Genomic DNA, 15,000 nt, shown 5'->3' with positions numbered 1-15,000 from the left:
TATTATTTACCGAGCAGTGAAAGATAATGGTGAATAATGTTTCTTCATGGATGTTTCCCCAAGATTGTAGCCGAAGAAGAAATTGTGATGGAGGGAATGGTAGAGTCTTAGATAGAATGTCTTGGAATATTATTTCATTATATTTATCCATTTGTCTTCTGTGTTCAAGTACCACGGTATTTGTTTTTATCTTTCATCTCTTTTGCATCATTAAAAGTTCCAGTAATACATGGAATTCGAGTGCATTGACTATATCTCCTCTTCCTCAAAAACTCGGCTTTGTAATGAAGCAAATTAGCATTATTGAAGAAAGAAAACACACAAGTGCATCTTAGAATTACTTTTCATACATCATGCCTTTTGGAGACTAAAACATCATTGATGATATGGTTCAAATAGGCCAATTGCTGATTCATTGTATCCCTAATAGTGAGAATGGTAAGTGAGTGTCTATCCAACCTGGTTGGAGTAAACACCACAGAATAGTATTATAGTATTATGAGTCTCATCAGTTTATTTATTAATTCTACATTTTCACCAATGCAAGGTGGTGAGCTGGTAGAATTGTTAGTACACCGGGTAAAATGCATAGCAATATTTCATCCATCTTTATGTTCCGAGTTCAAGTTCTGATGATGTCAACTTTGCCTTTCGTCATTTCAGGGTCAATAAAATAAATACCAGTTGAGCAGTGAGGCCAATGTAATCATCTACCTCACTCCCCTGAAATTCCTGACCTTGTGCCAAAATTTGAAATTTGTATTTTCACCAACACACACACACATTCATACATGATGAGTTTCTACATACTCACTATCTACCAAACTTCAATAACAAACCATTAGGCTATGAAACAGGGCAGCATGGAAATAAGATCAGTACAAAAACCACAGATTTTCAAAGTAAGCCTTTTTACACAACAATGCCTGTAACTCTTATAATCTATAAGTAAAAAAGCTTACCATGCAGGTAGTTTTTGAATTATTTAATTATTGTTTTCGTATTATTTACTTATTGTATGTATATATATATATATATTATATATATATATATTATATATATATATATAAATAGGGGGAGAATTCACAAAAAAAAAAAAGACGAAGACAGGTGGAGTAGACAACAAACAGATGTATTAGTTTAACACTCAGGAAATGAAAAAGTCTTTAACGTTTCAAACCTACGCTCTTCTACAGAAAGGAACACAGAAAGAAACAAGGAGAGAAAATAAAGAATGTGTAGTGGCTAGCGATCTATCATGGCAAATGCCAGACAGAGGGGTCACACAGGAGAGCTAGGTAGAAGGGGAGATAATAAAGTAGAGGTGATCCCAAGACGAAAATGCATGTGTGTATGTGTAGGTGTGTGTATGTGAGGCTGGGAAGTGGTCAGTGCTAGTATGTGCATGGTATGTATATTTACATATACATATATTACATATATTTATATACATATATATATATATATATACACATGCACATAATGTACTCATGCATACATACTTACGTATAAACACACACATGTACATACACATCCACACAACACACATATATACATACATGCACGTACACACATACATGAAAACATATGCATATCTAACATATGCCATACTGCAAGCACTGTGGCACATCGTTTTTATCAGCCGTTGACTGGCAATCAAAGCAACTTTAACAGCTCTCAGCATTGTTGCTTGCTTCAGCAATGCCAACCAACATTGACACTACCGGAGAATGGAATGTCCAGGTAGTTCTGTTAGTCCACATGAGTGCATGCTTTCCAAAAACTGGACCACCAACTTATTTATTTATAATGTAAATAGTTGAAGAATACATGAACCCTTAACTATAAGAATCAGAGGGACACAATCGGACAAAGTTTGCCTTTTGAGTAACGAATTACAATCCCTCCAATGGATATTTCATATCTTCTTACTACTCTCTCTCACAAGATTTGAATTAATCTGAGTTTATGGTCAAAGAAGCCATGTGGTGCGTTAAATCTGGAACCTCATGATTGCAAAGCAAACTCCATAATCATACAGCCATACCTAAATATGCCATATATTTTATTTGTTTCATATCATACTGTACTCTGGCACGTCCTTGGATTGTTCCAGGAACATGTATGTTTTTCTATGAGAAGAGGTTGCAACTGTCTTATGCAGACCTTGCTTTTTTTCTGAAGAGACACTTCATAATCTTTCACAGTGTGATGTAGTAGATTGAGAGAGGAGAGAGGGAGAGAGAGAGAGATAGAGGGAGAGGGAGAGAAAGAGAGAGTGTGTGTGTATGTGTGTGTGTGTGTGTGTGTATGTGTGTGCGTGTGTGTGTGTGTGAAATATTAATGGCAGTACTTGATTAGCTCTTTATCTACCCTGGAAAATAGAAAATCAAAGTCGACCTTCTTGGAATTTGAAACCAGAACAAAGAACCGGAACAAAAGCTGCAAGGTATCTTATCCCCCACACCAATTCACTACTTTCAGTGTATGAGTGTGTATGTGTGCATGAGAGAGAGAGAGAGAAAAAGAAAGAGAGGGAGAGAGTGTGCATCTATGTATGAATGTATGTATGCATATATGTATGTGTATCCATGTTCGTATGCATGTGTGTGTGAGTGTGTATGTGTGCATATGTGTATGTATGTATATGTGTGTGTGTGTGTGTGTTTATATATGTGTGTGTATGTACATTTACACAAGCATTCAAACCAGACTAGTTATATCTAGTAAACAATATCAATAGTTAACCATACTACTTCTATTGAATGCATTAATGTTTCGGTCTCTTTGCAGTTTGCATATATTTTGTCCTGAAATCTGTCATTACTACATCTAATAAATGATACTAATATTAGATTTGGTTTTTGCATTATCCACAGTGATAATTCTAAGGAAACTATCTTGTTTTCTATTCAGAAAGAATTATGTTGATAGTAAATCATGAACATATTTTCACAGTATCACATGAAATCATAGCGAATAGTTTTTCCTCACATCCATTGTATTTCATGATGATAAATTTCAGAGATTGTTTTTCTGATACAACACATGAAAGATAGCCATACTTATAATTGAGTGAGTTTCTAGGGAAAACTGGAAGACAGCAAGCATGAGAGATTAGCAGTTTTATGATATCCTGAAAGTTTATCTGTCAGAAGCTGCAGTTTGTAGGAATTGGGAATTCATAGATAGGATTGGAATTCTGTTGCACAGAGCAAATGAAAGAAAGAAGCATAATGGTTTCTACGTAGGAAATAACATCAATGTGGAAAAGATGTAAAGTTAAACTGAAGCTTATACATCCAATGAACAAAGAAAGGGAAAAAGTAATAAAAGTTAGGAAAAGAAGAGAAAGAAACCATATAAAAACTGTCATATAGCTGCTTAGAAAGTGCTACATTTGGTTATGCAGTATTTGGTTACCAATCATTTTAATAAAGAGTTTAAATAGCTGTATCTACGAGAAAAATATGACCTAGATCTTAGAGTTGAGTTCTCATTCTGTTCATTTTAGATGACAATGGAATGTTTAAACAGTTACTTGAAAAATATTTTAAATCTTCCTCGTTTCTACAGATACAATTATGACAAATGTAAGAAAATTAAACATATATGGAGTAAATGATGATGAGGAGCAACAGAAAGGAAATGTTTTATTTAGAATTAGAGAGAATTAAATATATAATTCAATTTAATATTTCTTATGAGAAAAAATGTATGATTTAGTATATTAGGAAAGAATCTATAGAAATTTGAAGATAGAAAATTATAAAATAAAACTAAAGGAATAAGGGTCAAAGTTGCAAGTGAAGCCTGCTGATTAATTTAATCAATTTTGTTTGAATTGAAAATGGATTTTAATAAATAATACAAATTCAATTATGATCTTCTATACTGACCAAAGAATTTAAGAAAGACATTGTTTAAAGTGTAGCACGGCTCCCCTACTTTTACTAATATCTATGCATAGAAAATAGTCCATTCTCTCCATATTTTATTTTCAGACATTACAACATATGTAACTGTTTTTTTTTTTTAAACTTCTATTAAAAATATTCTAAAGAATCATCATATTTATAACTGTGTCTTGGCAAATTGTGATTTTATACAAGAATCATTCATTTGGTTTCCATTTACCTACACCAGTGGTATTCAAAAATTTTGAATAGAAGCACATTATTTATTAGAAGTAGTATCTCTTTTTTCTCTTTCTTGTCTTTATTTTGTTTTGTATAAAACAGAAAAAAAAACTTACCTATTTTTGTTCTGAAACACTAAAGGTATGGGTAATCTTTTATTCTTTTATTGCTTACCATCATTGGACTATGGCCATACTGAAGCTCATGAATGGTGTTTTTGGTCAATTATCATATCAACCCAAATATTTATTTCAGTTTGGTTCTGATTTCATCGATTCCAATTTATTGAATGGCTAAGTTATCTTTTGAAGCACAGGAATGCAACTCATCCAACTTGTTTATGCCAGTATACACCAAGTTTCTGTCTAGAAAACTTAATCTATTGCCAGGTTTACCACTACCACCAGGCACTTGGATGATATTATAAAATCCCTCTCTATTACAAGCATTCAGGTCAAGTCTCTAGTATAAAAAATGTCTGCCTACCTTCCTTCCTTCTTTCTGTCTTTCCTTCTTTTCTTCCTTCCTTCCTTTGTCCCTTCCTTCTTTCCACAGATAGAAGCACTGAGAGAAGTCATGGGCATCGCTGTTTCTCCTCGCTAAGCTACAAAAATGAATAAATGAATAAATTAAGAGTGAGAGAGAGAGAGAGAGAGAAAGGAAATAGACATATGACAGGTGTACCTCTGCAGAGTTTCCACCTGCCAAATTCCGCTCAGAAGGTATCGGTCAACCTTGTGTTATGCAAGAAGGTATTTGATCAAGATGCTATGCAGTGGGATTAAATCCAGAACCATATGGTTGCAAAGTAAACCTCTTATGGAGTGGTCTCTGTTGGTCAGCATGGACCTACAACCTACAATTGTATGCACGGGCCTTAGCAATGGGTTTTGTAGAAGGGTTGTAGTTGCTCCTATGTGGAATCCTCATCTCTCTACACCACCAAAATTTTCAAAGGGAAAGAATTAGGGTTGATACAGCTTGTCACAGGATATTGCAGGGATGACTATGAGAATAAAAGGCTGGAACACATATTATAAAGTATCTTTTCTGATGTTCCAGCACATCTATGAATTCACTGCTCTTGATTGATCCTTTTTTTACCAACTGTAAAAAGATTGAAATGCAAACTTTATTTTGGCAGGATTTGAACTTGGAGCGCAGAGAGCAGAAGAAATATTGCAAGGCAGTCTAAATACTCTAAAGACACTGACAATTCACGATCTTGACCTTACATAAATAGATATTCTTGTATATAGCACCTGCATAGATATATATATCCTATAACTTTTATGCAGAAAAATCTTCCACTAAAATTTTAACATGTTGGTCAAAAGATTTTTTAAATATTTTTTTTCTTTCTCAACATAAAATAATTTTAAACACTATGGAGACAGATATGAGGAATTAAAATTTAAATGAAACCTCAGATTAGATTGAATCACTCAGCTATTATCTGTTCAAAATGAAAGCCAACACTGACTGATTCATTAAGCTGTCATCATACAAGCTAGCAAGTTGATGCTTTGTATTCTGTCACTGGAAAAAAAAACACTAAATACTCAATAACTTACCTCATCTAGCTATAATATATCACAGCTTTTCAAATCCTCCTTTGAATGCTTGGCAATCAAGAGAGGATTTCAACCTGAGAAAAGGTGATAAGCTTGTGACTTGGCCCTTCCTGACTAAGTCATACAAAAATATTTTTTAAATTATACAGACACATAATGAGCTTCAACATAGTTTCCATTTACCAAATTCTATTCACAAGACATTAGTCAATGCAGAAAAATTGAATCCAGAACCCTATGGTCAAAAAATAAACTTCTTAACTATGTGGCTATATCTGCACCTACATGAATTGGCTGAAACACTTTAATCAAAGGCCTGCTCAATCAAGTCTGCTCTGGAGCTATATAAGAAGAGAAATGATATTCAGCTTTTTACAGAAAAAGATCTGACTGAAATTATTAGGTTGTCAAGAAAGTTCTTGTGGTTTTTAACCTTTAAATTCAGATGCCTATATCTTGGCTTAAACAAAACTTTATTCACTGAAATAAATACCATCAGAATCAACACACTTTTGTCAACATGAAGCAAGTTTATTTATGCCAGTAGCATAAAAATCCTGCATTCTGGTGGCGATGAAGTTGTTGAAGGCATGTTTGGCAGCGTCTTGGTTTTTGAAGCATTTCTCACGCAGGAAGTTGTCGAAATGCTTGAAAAAGTGGTAGGCAAGAGGTCTGGTGAGTATGGCAGATAAGGCAGAGTTTGTTTCGTAGCCCTATTCATTCAATTTCTGCAGGGTCAGTTGTGTGATGTGCGGCCGAGTGTTGTTGTGGAGAAGAATTGGTCATTTGGCTGTTGTCAAAGTTTCTTATGCATTTCATCCATTTGCTGACAGTACTTGTCCGCCGTAATGGTTTCGCCTGGATCCAAAAAGCTGTGATGGATGAGACCAGCAGCAGAACTCCAAATAGTCACCATGACCTTCTTTTGGTGCAGCTTTGGCTTCAGGAAGTGCCGTGGAGCTTCGATGGCATCCAATCACTGAGCTGAGTGTCACCGGTTGTCGTAAAGAATCCACTTTTCATTGCAAGTCACAATCCGGTCAAGAAACAGGTTGCTTTTGTTGCATAAAAGAAGGGAAGATGACACTCGAAAATGGCATTTTTTTGGTTGGTGTTAAATTCGTGTGGCACCCATTTTTCAAGTATTTTTGTTTTTCCAATCTCTTTCAAGTGGATGGAAATTGTCGTAAACGTTACGTCTAATTCAGAAGCAAGCTCTCAAACAGTTGTGCATGGATTGGCTTCCACTAAGGCTCTTAGTTCAACATCCAATTGCCGACCATTACACTTATCATCTTCAAGACTCTCATCACAGCTATGAAATTTCTTGAACCACCATTGTGCTGTACATTCATTGGTGGTTCCTCGGCCAAACGCATCATTGATATCACGAGCTGTTTCAGCAGTTTTCCAGCCTAGCTTGAACTGGAATAAGAAAATTGCGTGAATTTGCTTTTTGTCCGTGTTGTATTCAATGTTCCAGAAAAAATGGCCTAATTATTCAAAAAGAAAAGGAGCAACATGATTAGATAGAGTGAAAAACGGGCTTTAAATTGATATATAAAGTCAAAGTAATTTAATGAAAATTAATTTGAAAAATACATCATTTAAAACCCAAATTAAAAATTCCGCAAGAACTTTCATGACAGCATCTTTACATCCCTGTTTCCATTCTTTTCCTATCAACTTTCCATATCCTAGATCTGCAGTATAAACCTTCCCCTGGATATTCTGTGATAAACTAGGGTTCTTGTCTGTAGAAAGAGTTGCAGTTCCATCTTTTGAATAATTAGTTAAGCTCCACCACGTTATTACGGACAGATATGATATGAACCAAACAGGAATGCCTCTGTGCAATTGTTTAAAATAGCAATCAAATTACCTCAGATACTACCCAGCTATATTAAAAGACATATTTCCCGAGTTCAGATACAGCCAACAACTTCCCTATATCCATATTTCCATTCTAGTCCTATCAACTCTCCAGACAGTTCCTACCATAGCTTTGCACATTGAATTATAAGAAATTTACTCTAAAACAACAGAATATTTATTAAAGACTACAGTGATATAGTAAATATATAATTCTGAATCTATTAATAAAATTCCAAACAAACTCTTTCTCAATAAAATAAAGTACAAAACAAATAGTCTCAAATGGAAACCAGATTAAATAATATCTATTAATCATTTATGTTTTGTTAAATAACTTTATTTTTCATAATAGCATTAATTGAATTGTTTCTGCAATTACACAATGAAGATATGTTTTGCATCATAATTAATTAATAAAAGTAGTATGCTTTGCCATAGGGGACAGCTTAATGTTTGTAACAGAATGTGAACTTATGATGTAAGGTCAATAGAACAGCAAGCAATTGTTCAAATTATTTCCCTTCTCCTCCAAACAAAATTCCCATCCAAAATATTGGTCTTTATTTTATCTCATAACTTACTGACACACACTTTTTTCCAAACAATAAATAGTCTAAAATATTCAACTACTGAGCATTTTAAGATAATCCATTAATGAAACAAACTTTTAGAATTGCTCTATCAAGGTTACACTATAAAATAATGTTGAATAACTGGTATCAATTTAAATTTGATAGAGCAATAATTTTCAAAATCAAACACTAATTGAACCAATTCTAGTTCGATTAGTATTTCATTTATATGGTCATATATTTTTGTTTAAAGATCAGAATTTGATATAAACAAGAGATTATTTATAGCATCAGAATAATATAATTATTGAAGATAAGATGCAGAATTTATTATAAGTAGAAAGGAATATAAAGTGACATTATTTTTTTAAAGAGAAAGCTAATAATTGACAATTAAGAAATATATTTAACAATAAGGTGGTAAAGTTCATTATCTCATATATATATATATATATATATATATATATATATATATATATATATATATATTATATATATATATATATATATATATATATAAATATATAAATATATATATATTATATATATATATATATATATATATATATATAAACACACACACACATGGGTGCATGCAAGTGTGTGTATATAATCCTATGTGTAATCTGAGGTTTGGTTCTATAGTGTCTTCTAACATCCAAAGTTTTGTGAGTAAAATTTTGTAATGGAAACTTTGTGGAAGCCTGTTGGAGGCAATATTTTTCTTGATATAGACTTAATATGCTGCCTGATGGTCATATGGACTTTGGATGACGGAATGGACTTCATGAAATGCTTGAGACAAAGGATTTACCATTCTAGCTCATCTTCTCCTGGGTCAGTAGCCACAAGATTGCACAATCACAGTGTCTCGTATTTATGGAGCTCATTCTAGAGTTTGGTTCTGTATCCACCACCTCCCTCTATGCATCAATGATCTATTTGCTGTCATGTTCAACAATGTCCACTCTTACACGCACGATATTATGCTTCATTTTTCTATAACCTTCTTTGACTATATACCAGCAACTCACAAACAAGTCACTGGACCAATTCCATAAATAAAGACCTGGAAGCATCCTCCAATAAGGCCATGCTACCCTTATCTCTTCCAACAGCAAGAAAACAAATACTACCCATATCAAAACATAACATCATCATACCACAACCCCTTAATCAAGATCAAGATTAAGGCATTGGAGCCCTCACAGCTGCTCCAAACATGGAAACTCACTATCACAGAGAATCGTTCCTTAGAAAACTACATCTTTAAAATACCTACAACTGCATCTTAACAACTGACTAGCCTCCTCTTCAGACTAGAAGACACTTCGTTCTCTAATAATTATTGACATTCTACAAAATTCAGGTAATGCTCACAATGGAGTGTTGTTATCATATCTAGAACAGAGCTGCTGGTGCATACATCTGACATTGTATCTAAAACTACACCACTTCTCTGACTGGCATAAATCACTGATAGACATGCTCCAGCCCCTGATCCACATATGTGCAGACTTCTCTCTCAGTCTTTCTTACTGTAATAGTATCTGCTTCTCAGATTTGTCTAGGCACATATTACCTACCCTCAAGCTTTCATATCCCATTCATCTCTCTTCCTCTCAACACACTTGTGTTATCCAACCACCTCTAGCCCAGAACTAATCACTGCACTCAGTCCTTTCTTCCAAAAATGTCATATCTTTGGATATCTCTCTCTCTTTCTCTCTCTACTCATATCTTTCCTATGGGTATTGACTTTCAAAGATTCAAGAGGAACATTAGAAGTAACAATCTCACCAACATCAGAAGACCAGCAAAGCCAAGGGCACAGTCCTCCCTCCAGACACCCAGAATGTAAAACACACACTCACATACACACACACTCAGATGCAGGCATGGCTATGTGTTTCAGAAATGTGTTTCAAAACCATGTGGTTTCAGGTTCAGTCACTGCAAGGAACTGTAGCCTGGTGCCTTCTGCTATGACAGCAGGATGACCAAAGTCTTGTGAGTGAATTTGGTAGCCAGCAACTAAAAGACGATGACCATATATATATATATATACATGTGTATGTGCAAGTATATATATATATACACACAGACATGTATGTATGTACATATATATATTGTGTCATCCCATAAATAATGCGGTTTTACTTCTTTTATTTTCCATAATTACGATAAGCAAAGTTATTTTTTAATCTAAAATATATTTTTCATTTTCTACAATGGTCTTCCATCTGTCTGATGGACTTGCAAGGCCCCACTTTCAAAATTCACTTGTCCGTGACGAAAAATACTCCTCCAGTACTGTTCTAATCTCATCTACAGAATTCATGTTTCTTGCATCCAAATGATTTTAAAGACTGTGGAATGAATGATAATCAGATGAGTCAATGTCCAACGAATATGGTGGTTGGAGCATCGTTTCCCATTCAAACTGCCCCAGCCTTTTTAAATTTCATCCTCACAGTATGTGACTAAGCATTATCCTGATGGAAGAACACCTTTCATCATGGTCATTTTCCTTCTAGTGCTGACTTAAGCTGCTCACAGTAGATCTCCTTCGTTATCATTTGGTTTGGGTTTAAAAGTTCAAAATGGACTAAACCTTTCATATCTCACCAAACAGGTAACAACATCTTACATGGGTGAAGACCTTCTTTAGCCTGGTATACCACTGTTTTTCCTTTCCCTTACCCACTGTCTTCAGCAGCTGACATTGTTATAGAGCATCCATTTCTCATCACTAGTCACTATTCGGTCCCAAAAAGGTTCATTCATGAGACATGACAGCAAAGAAGAGCACACATTCATTCTCTGCATGTGCTTAGGCTTGGAGAGTTTGTGAGGAACCCATTGACCCAATTTGCTGACTTTTCCAATGGAACACAGGTGTCGATGAATGATTGGATAACCAAAGCCAAGCTTCTCTGCTAGTTCCTCAACAGTTACGCTGGGATTTTGAGTTACCAGGGTTTGTAGGACATCTTTGTCAAGCCCTACAGATCTTCCAGGACAAGGCTTATCTTCTATTCTGTAGTTTCTGGCTCAGAATTTCTGGAACCACATGACTCTGGCTTACTATTATTGTCTGATCTTCATTTACTGCATTAATATTCCTCGCAGTTTCCACCGAGTTGTTGCCTTTATTGAACTCATAAAGCAAAATATGCTGAATATGCTCCTTTGTCACTTCCATTATAGCTTTGAAAAAAAAAGCTGCTAAAATCGAACTGCACTCTTTAAAACTTGCACTAAGAATAAGTACAACACAAAATTACTGCCTGCTTTTATAGCAAGTTGATGCAGGTAGTTTATCCCACCCTCCTCCAACTTTTCATGCAATTGAAAGAACTGCATTATTTATGGGATGACCCAATATATACATGTGTGTGTATATATATAAATATATGTATGTGTATATAAATGTGTGTGTGTGTGTGTGTGTTTATACATATATGTTCGTATGTGTGTGTATGCATGTGTCTGCATGTGTATGTGTGTAACATACTTGTGCACAGTTTTTGTCAATCAGTCTTATTCATGAGGCATTGGTTAGCTCAAAGCTATAGTAGAAGATACTAACCCATGATGCCATGCAATGACACTAAATCTGAGATCATGTGGCTGTGAAGTGAACCACATGGTTAAAAAATGAATTTCTCAACCACACAGCTATGCCTGCACCTATTCCATATCTTTGCCTACATCCATTCCAGTACCCATGATATATATATATAATATATATATATATATATACATATATATATATATATAAACAACTAAAAATAGTGATTCTCAACAGAAGCACCATGGCACATATTTGGGAAGAGAAGTTGGTTGATTTAAAACTAAGAAATATTTGACAGGTTCTTTATTTTATCAACCCTGGAAGGATGAATAGTAAAGTTGGATCTTACTGGGATTTGAACACAGACTATGGAGAACTGCAACTAAATATCACAAGGCGTTTTGTCTGGTGTGTTGACTATTCTGCCAATCTACTACTGTACAACTAAACTGAAATATGACTGAGAAACATAACGTCCAAGAAATTACAGTGTAAACTATCAAATACATATGTTCTTACTCTTATTCTTTTACTCTTTTCAGTCATTTGACTGCGGCCATGCTGGAGCACCGCCTTTAGTCGAGCAAATTGACCCCGGGACTTATTCTTTGTAAGCCCAGTACTTATTCTATCAGTCTCTTTTGCCGAACCGCTAAGTGACGGGGACGCAAACACACCAGCATCGGTTGTCAATCAAACACAAACACACAAACATATACACACACACACACATATATATATATATACATATATACGACAGGCTTCTTTCAGTTTCCGTCTACCAAATCCACTCACAAGGCATTGGTCGGCCTGGGACTATAGCAGAAGACACTTGCCCAAGATGCCACGCAGTGGGACTGAACCCGGAACCATGTGGTTGGTTAGCAAGCTACTTACCACACAGCCACTCCTGCGCCTATCAAGAATTTATTTAATTTTACAAACCATATTTTCATAAAGCTTCCTAACCTTTCTGACTAACATAAATAATGCACTTTTGAAAGGCAAACATTTCTCAAATTTTCTCACCTACAATTCTAAGACTTCATACTTATTTAAGAAATACTAATTATTGTTGTTTTGATGTATTTGCTCTTATTTTTGGTTTTTCTCATTATTCGAAGAAAAGGAGAAACAACATAGTTGAAAAGAAGATGAATGATGTAAATCAACATTAATTATAACTTGAAACAAAGATAATGATTTCAGTAGTAAGTTTATATAATTTATTACTTCTATTATCTTCATTAATTTAAAATAGCGAAGGAAATATTTAAAAAGAAAATTGCAAACAAATAAAGAAAAAGAAAAAAAAATTCATTTCCTTTTTGGTGTGTTACTAAGAGATATTTTACTTTTAAGTTTTGACTGTAGATAATTTATTTTTCTTTATGTTAATAGTGTATGCTTTGCTTTGTTTGTTTGTTTTTCTCATTTGATTATAAGCTAAATAAAATTTGTGAAAATTAATTGAATCACTATAGAATTTGATTGATAAGGGGGGAAAAATACATAAATGAGACAAGTTCTATATTATACCAATATATGAAAGTAATCTTTTATAAAATAGATAATCAATAACGTCTGCTCAAAATAAATATATATACACACACATATATATATATATAGTTTTTATATTTTCTCTTTCTGTGGCATTAATCTATATGTAAACAACTGTGTAGATTAACAGAAGATTTCTTCAAAAACTGTCTTCTACATTCATAATGATTTTTTTTTTTTGCTATGTGAATTATTTTTTATATGTACAGTTCCATCATAGGAAAAAAAAAAGGATGGTTTAAGAATTTACTTTTATGATTATTTTGTTTTTACCTTGCATCTGAAGATATTTTTTGGAAAATAAGCATTTAAAAAAAGTTAATTAGAAAGCTATTTTTCTCAAGTTATAAACCAGACATGTGGACTTTTTTCCTTCATTTTCTCTTCTTCTTCACATCTATAATAAAATGTAATAATAATGTATGTCCACTGGCTTACTGGCATATATAAAGTCCCTGTCCCTTCGTTACATTTCACTCTGCTATAGGAACCTGAAGCAGGGAGGGTTTTCTGTTTCCTTCCATGGGAACCATAACCTGCCAATCATTGGTTGCAGCAGATATTACACACACATTATACTTGATAAAACTGCAGACCTCTCTTTCACATTCACACAACAACACAGAGTAAGCCACATATAACAGATCTCGCGCACAACAGCAGCAGTGACTATACAACTCTACAGCAGGATACACAGCTCAGCTAAACAACACGTTGGACAGGATTTACAAGCAGAAGTAAGTGTTTAATGTATTTTGTTGTTTTATCGTTACAGCATTATTTCATATGAGTTTATTAAAACAAAAAAACAAAATGAAACATCATTCCATGTTTTCTTTCTTCATTATTTATAAATGTATTCTTTCATTAACTAATATTTGTCAGAGAAGTCAGTAACTAGTCTGTTACTAAAACATGAGATTCATGTTATTAATATTATGAAAACAACACCTTTTTTTTGTTTTTTAGAGAATTATAGTAATTTCTACATTATTTAAATCAAAGAATACTAATGTTAATGAAATTAAACATAATATTTTAATACTTTGCTAATGTTTTCATTGAATCAAAAGTGTTATTGCTACTTTTCCTCTCTGCAAGAAAGAGCATTTTTTTCATTTTTTTTTTTTTTGGTAAATTCAAGAAAGAATATAAGTAAGATAGTTTTAATAAATTTATTACTATAAAACCAGAAACTGTATTCTAGTAATACAGCTAAGACAAATCAGCTGTTATTCAGTTTTAAAATTTTATTTCTCAATTACTTGTTCAATTTTTTTAAGAGTTTGAACACATGGAGAAAGGAAAAGAAATAAATATTTTGTCATCCCCTTAATAGACTTGAACAATTTACAACAAAAATTTCTTAGATTTTCTGAATCTCTCTATAGATATATATCTATCGATCTCACTTTTTTTACATACTTCTATCTTATCTTTGTCTCACTTTTCACGTTTTCTTCTAATTTTGCCTTTATATTCATCTGTCACTTTTTCTCCCCTTTCTTTCTGTCTATCTGTCTCTTTTTCTCTCTCTCTCTTTCTCTATTACTCTCTATCCTACTTAACCTATCTATATTTTTCTGTATACTTTTTAAAATTTCTATCTATATTCCCCGACCCTCCCACCCTCTGTAGCTACTTTCTATCTCCTTCCCTCTCAATCTATCCACCTCTTTTCATCTCATCCTTTCTCTTTTCCA

General features: G+C 33.7%; 1 protein-coding gene and 1 long non-coding RNA gene across 6 annotated transcripts in view; one reads left to right on the top strand and one right to left on the bottom strand.

The window, feature by feature from the left end:
• LOC115219540 (protocadherin-19) overlaps positions 1-15,000 on the top strand; it is a 154,847-nt gene that overhangs the window by 30,059 nt on the left and 109,788 nt on the right. For all 5 annotated transcript variants that reach the window (XR_003882323.2, XR_003882322.2, XR_003882324.2 and 2 more), the window contains exon 2: positions 13,785-14,034. The gene's annotated coding sequence lies outside the window, so the exon portion shown is untranslated. The remainder of the gene's footprint in view (positions 1-13,784; positions 14,035-15,000) is intronic.
• Positions 4,628-15,000, bottom strand: part of LOC118766067 — a 212,344-nt gene continuing 201,971 nt past the window's right edge. The window contains exon 3 of the long non-coding RNA XR_005001998.1: positions 4,628-4,743. This is a non-coding gene — a long non-coding RNA (uncharacterized LOC118766067). The remainder of the gene's footprint in view (positions 4,744-15,000) is intronic.

Source organism: Octopus sinensis, linkage group LG14 (assembly GCF_006345805.1).
Source record: "Octopus sinensis linkage group LG14, ASM634580v1, whole genome shotgun sequence".
NCBI lineage: Eukaryota > Metazoa > Mollusca > Cephalopoda > Octopoda > Octopodidae > Octopus > Octopus sinensis.
The sequence above is the reverse complement of the archived record's forward strand: the minus strand, read 5'-3'. Positions and strand labels throughout refer to the sequence as shown.